General features: G+C 47.2%; 1 protein-coding gene across 1 annotated transcript in view; it reads left to right on the top strand.

Annotated features, from left to right (window-relative positions):
• The first annotated feature begins 2,765 nt into the window (after positions 1 to 2,765).
• Positions 2,766 to 6,000, top strand: part of grin2ca (glutamate receptor, ionotropic, N-methyl D-aspartate 2Ca) — a 57,374-nt gene continuing 54,139 nt past the window's right edge. The window contains exon 1 of the mRNA XM_086184349.1: positions 2,766 to 3,671. The gene's annotated coding sequence lies outside the window, so the exon portion shown is untranslated. The remainder of the gene's footprint in view (positions 3,672 to 6,000) is intronic.

Raw genomic sequence — 6,000 nt, 5'->3', positions numbered from 1 at the left:
GCTGGCAGAGCACAGATACCGCAATTAGGTAGACAGCACCAACGAAAGCCCCACCTGCTGGCCTGACTGTGGTACTGCACTCCACTCTGAGCACCTTTCCCTCATTCTCTATTATTAAGCACATTAACGCACCTTTATTCATCAACGACTATAAATGTTGGTGTTCATCAGAATGGGAGACTGTTGGTGGCGCTAACTTGGCTTGAGGGTCCACAAGTTTTTAGGGGACGGAGAAGAAGTCCGCGGTGCATTGTGGGCCATAGGTTGCTCCGTAGGAGTATAACCAGCTAACCAAGAAACAAGCAACCCTTTTACAACCAAGCAGTAGATAAACAGGCATCTAAATCACAGTCACAGAATCTTCACTGCTGACTCGGTGGTGTCTCCAGCAGCCATGTTGTGCTGGCTGGGATCTGGACTGGGGTTTTAGTGGCCACCACAACTCCGATCTCCAACTTTAAAACAGAACTGAACATATTTGTTGCTGCGTTTGCTTCTTGTCATCAGTTGACATAAATTGACACATTTTGTCAGCAGACATCAAATAAACAATACAAACAGATGAGGTCAGAACAATGAAGTCAAACCAGATCATGAAGGTGTTCACCAGCACAGACTCAGGTTAGTAGCTTTCCCCTGACAGCACAAGGTGAGGACACGTTGCTCCTGTTTGATTCTGTTCCACCAACCAGGTGCCAGAAGATCAGGAAGTATTTATGAGCTGTGTATAAAAACTGTGTGGCTTCGCAAGTAACAGTAATCAAATTAATGATAAGCAGCAGGGCTGAGCTGCAGTAGACGTGCCAGTAAAAGGAAAATAACTGTCAACCATTACGTTATGAAATGACAAATTGCTGGTTTCATTGGGAGCAGAGGTGACCGAGTCTGTAGTTCAGTGACTGACAAAAGGAGGAGTGACGATGTTGAACCATCTCAAGCTTCCTCCTTCACCAGAATACCAGAATACTGCAGTATACCCCGGTTTGAGGTGAGTGCAGTTAAGCAGAAAGTATAGTTGTGTTTAAATGTAAGTGAAAAGTTTTCCCACTGCTAAGTCTTCAAATACAAATATTCCAAAATACTACTGAAGTAAAGAAACAGTATTTGTACTCCGTTCCAGTCAAACACTCAACATTTTAACATGACGTTAGAAAAAGTCAAAGCAACAACTCGATCTGGAACGGAAGTAAACTTGTTAGACCAAATCCAACTCAGCTGGATTTATGGAGGTTGGACTAACGCACCTGGATGATGAAGCTGAGAGAGGACCTACGCTTCAGTCAGCCTCTCATCAGCCTCGCCATCCACGCATGTGGCGTAGGATCCACTGGAGGTCAAACAGTCAGGGCTGAACAGTCACGGTGGCGAATCTACAGAAAACTGATTTCAAGTCTTTGAATTGAAGTCAGCTGTTCGAAAGTTTAACTTATTGTGGTTTGTGATGACAAAAGGTGAAGAATGTCCAGCATACGTTGCCGCTTGTGCCTCCAGGGGCGCTGGTCTGGTGTGGGGGACCTGACCTGTGATCCAGAAACGCTACAAATAGGTTCTGGTGGCAAGATGGTAAGAGAAAGAGTGAGGTGGCTCACCTGCAGACACCTGAACGAGTGTTAGACGCAAGTCCATGTCAGTGACGTTTCATGTCCTGAAAACCAACCTGACCTTTCAGAACCTCACCACGTCCTGCAGCCCTGAATTCTCCCTGGTTCACTGAGTGAAGAGACAGAGACGCTGGTCGATGACTCACTCACACCTGAACGTCTGACACTCTGACACAGATCCCACGTCCGTGACGCTGCTGGCAGGCGTCAGAGGAGGCAAGGACCCCCCCACCCTCAGCTACACTGTCACGTCGGAGCAGGTGAGATTCTCACCTGGGGTTGGGGTTAACGCTGAGAATAACCACAACATGAGCGCGCAGGACCGCACGGCAACAGAGCCGCCTGTAGAAATGCAGGTGTTTGCACAACTTCTCTAAATTTCTTTCTTTCTTTTATTTTCCAGGCTTTTACAACCAAATGAAACTGATTAATTATCACTTTACACAATATAATTAGTACCATTATGAATTGCTGTGGTTAGAACAATGATGATGGTTTTATTGCCAATACCACTATATTGTTGCTAGCTAGAAATGTGTCAATCTGCTGGACACCCCCCCCCCCACACACACACACACACACACACGCTACAGTATTACTACATGTTCTCCTTTTTATCTGTTTTATCCTTTAATTTTGATCCATGATGCACCTCAACCACCTCCATAGTCAACCGATCTTTTGATTGACAGTAACACCTGATCATTTGCTCTCATCAGCCAACGTAAATGCTGACACGGCACATCAGAGATAAACTGAAGCTTTTCAGGTGCAGGAACAGAAAGACAACAGTGAGGAGTTGACCACTGTAACTGCGTGTTTCCACTGATCCACATGGTCGCACGCCATCGGGTAATCAAACAGCAGCAGGAAGGTGATGGCCGTCCCAGAGAACATTTCAAGGACAAACCTGTTGATGTGAGCAGCAGCCAGATTTGAAGCAGAAATCAAACTAAATTAAAGATAAGGTACGATTGTGTGAAGGTGATGGAGGAGGCAAGGATGTAGTATGGTAGGAGTTTCAAAGCGTGCCTCAGTCGCTCAGAGAGGCAAGGGAGGGAGGGAGAGAGGGAGGGAGGGAGGTAGGGGAGAGGCAGGAGGGAGGGAGAATGAGAGGATAAATCCTTACTACATAATGATTAGAGCTCACAAGCCCTTCCTGTAACACAGAGTGTAGAAGTCAGGATTACAGCCAGTATGAAGCCAGAGTGGAAGCTGTGCTGATGGAGGGAGGAGGGGCTCAGGTGGGAGGAAGAGCGCGTCAGGCAAATATCAAGGTGTGTTTTCAGGAGACGAGAAACATTTGAGAAAATATTCCCAAACTCCAGCGGCTGGCTTCCATCCATCTGTCCCTGGCTTTAACCGCCTCATCCTGGGCAGCTGGATCTGATTTTGATGGAGCGTCAACAAGAGAACCAGGGGAGGGGGGCGATGGGAGGCTGGGGGATGAAGATCGGGGTCACCCCGCGGAGTCAGTGATGGACGCACCAAGAGCGAGAAGATGGAGTACATCAGATGAACAAGGACCACAGCTGAAGACTGAGGATTTGTTTCGACCTGCAGAGAAGGAGGCTTGTTTTCCAGCGGTGAGCAGCTGCTGACGAGCATGCAAGCTCACCACCGTCTCCTCAAAGCATTCCGGGACGATTCACCTGGACACCCTCCTCTGAGGTCGCAACTTTATTCTCCACTGGAAGATTCAACTGAAAGCAGAAGTTGTGGAGCAGCATCCTTCCTCCTCCTCCTCCAGCACCCCGGCTCACTTTGATACCCCTCCATCGCCCCCCTCCTCCTCCTCCTCTTCCCTCGTCTCCTTTCACCAGCGAGTGATAATGTGACCTTCTGCCAAAGTGCTGGAAAGCATGCCACCGTCGCAGCGGGCTCCTCTGTTGCTGCTACTGAAATAGACTCAAACAAGTGCAGCGAGAGGAAGAGGAAGGAGGGGGGAGAGGAAGAGGGCCAAAGGGGAGAGAAAGAAGACAGGAGAGGAGGAAGGAAGGAGGACAGCTGAAGCTGCAGATGCGGGATGAGTGGTGACGCGCCAGGGCTGGATGAGGATCGCCAACACAGGTAACCTTCATCTCCCTCCTCAGCTGCTGATTTCACTTGAAAAATTCTGATTGCTGCTTCTTTGGGTTGAGTAGTTTCCTCCTCTTCCTCCTCCTCTTCCTCCCCGCTGTCAGCAGCAGTGTTTGTGCCTGTTGAAGGTGTGTGTGGTGGCTGAACTGTTGCTTTAACGCTCCGAGCTGCTGAGGGGATGGGGGGGGGATTAAGCCGAGCAGATCGATGCGTCATTGTAAACAGTGGAGCAGCTGAGTGGAGCTTTGATATCTGCGTGTTGGACCTGGGATGCTGCCGCCGCTGCCGGCGAGCTGAGCTGCCGCTTAAGACTCACTTTGAGGATGTGAGAGGATGAGCGAGGGTCCTGGGACCACAGCCTGAGACCCTCACCAGGGTCCTGGGACCACCGCCCAGGACCCTGGACCCTCGGTCTCCCTGGATCCTCTGACTCCAGGCACTCAAGCATGAGAACCAGAGTTGGAGGGTAAATAGAGGCTCATCTAAGAAAATGACATCACAGGAAAAGCATCAGACACGGCGTTTATTGATCAACATCATCTGATGACATGTATCATTTACTTAATTAGCAAAGTACTACAACCATAAAAACTACTACAGCTTTGAATATACAAAGATAAAAGTAAAGTATTAAGTAAATACCTCTAAAATGTAAACCTCCCATAAATCAAATGATTATTGAAAATGATCAGATTATTGAAATTGTTCTTTGTCACACGACCCTGACATGATTCTGCACTGGAGTTTTGGGTTTCCCAACCACAGGTCCTGGGTCCATGGCTGGGCTGTGAGTGCCCTCCAATGGGTCCTTTAAAGTTTTCAAGTTGAAGCCCAGTTTTTGTGACAAAATCAATTTCTTTTTATTAAATTTGATAAGCATAGAAATAGAATATAATATAAAACGTGATAAAAATCACATATAGTTGAAGAATAAAGTCATGTGTATAAACAAGTAAACTAAAGAACTATAAACTAATTATAAGTACTTTAAAACAGACTGTTGATAGACTGGCCAAGTTTGTTTTGTATTTTTCAGTCTTTTTAAACGGCCCTGGCCTCGGACCCCCTAATGTTGTTGATTATTATTGTTATTATTATTATTTTTATTATTATTATTATTGTTATTCTCTACATTGGAAGGGTGTTGAGCGGTTGTAACACGGTAGAAATAATCAGCCGTTATCAGCCTCGTCTCCTGAGGTGTGATGATGCTCGCAGGCTGCTGACCAGCAAAGTCTGTCGTCATGATCAAGGAGTCGGCGTCGGCGGCAGGAAACCAACCATAACTAAACACCTCTGGCTGACTCTTTATCTCCGATTATTCTCTCCCTGACTCCAAATGCTGAATTCACTCATGTCGGTATGAATGTGTGAACGAGGCTTTAATGAGAGACGAAGGAACAGAGGGAGCGCGTTTGATCAACCCAGTGGAGTCAGAGATGGCAGCGAGACAGACGGTCCACCGGGACGTCCCGTAGATCAGTCTGGTTTGAGACAGAGTGAGGCAGAGGATGGGCAAGCGAACGGCTCAGCTAACTTACCTCCAGCGGTGCCAAGTCATGCAAATGAAACAATATCTGATCAATGACGGCTGAGGTTTGACTCCCAACCAAAAACACTGGGAAAGATCTATAAATCATTGATTACTTTCACGCTGCTGCCTGGATTTAAAGGGTCAGTTCACTCCAACGACAAAAACACATTGACCTGGAACAATGACTCCCATGAGAAGGAAGCTCCTGGTCACCTGAGTTTTAGGAGGCTGAGGATTGAGAACAAGTCCTGTAACCCAGCACGTGTCATTTGCAGAACTCTATAAAGTGATGCTTGAACTAGACGGCATTTCCACGACTCACTAATAGGAGTCCTGAGCTCACTGAGAGGTTTTTACCTCCTGCATTATTTCTTGGTGGCGCTACAAAGTAGGAAGAGCCAGCCACGTTTATTTAGCTTGAAGCTAATGGAGACTGGTGGCTAACATCAGCTAAACTGTCCAGAAACGTCTGATCACCAACTCTCTGATGGTCAGGGATCCACACACACTTCAACTGAGAGGACAACGAACTAGAACTCTTCGGTTCTGGTGAAACAACCGTGAGCCAGCGAGCATGGAGGAGGAGGTTCAGCTGTGAGCACGAGCACTGGTGCGGTCCTGATACAGCAACAGGCAATCCAACATGCGCGCACGCACGCACACACACACGCACAAGACCAACAATTGTGATGGATAAATCGGCAACTGAACATCATCATGAGTGATCAATAACACAACTGATACACTCATTGATGAAGCCAATATTTTTATTTACCAGCAGAAGCT

This window comes from Aulostomus chinensis, chromosome 18 (assembly GCF_037954235.1).
Source record: "Aulostomus chinensis isolate RoL2024-O1b breed Wild chromosome 18, RoL_Achi_v1.0, whole genome shotgun sequence".
Classification (NCBI taxonomy): domain Eukaryota; kingdom Metazoa; phylum Chordata; class Actinopteri; order Syngnathiformes; family Aulostomidae; genus Aulostomus; species Aulostomus chinensis.
The sequence above is the reverse complement of the archived record's forward strand: the minus strand, read 5'-3'. Positions and strand labels throughout refer to the sequence as shown.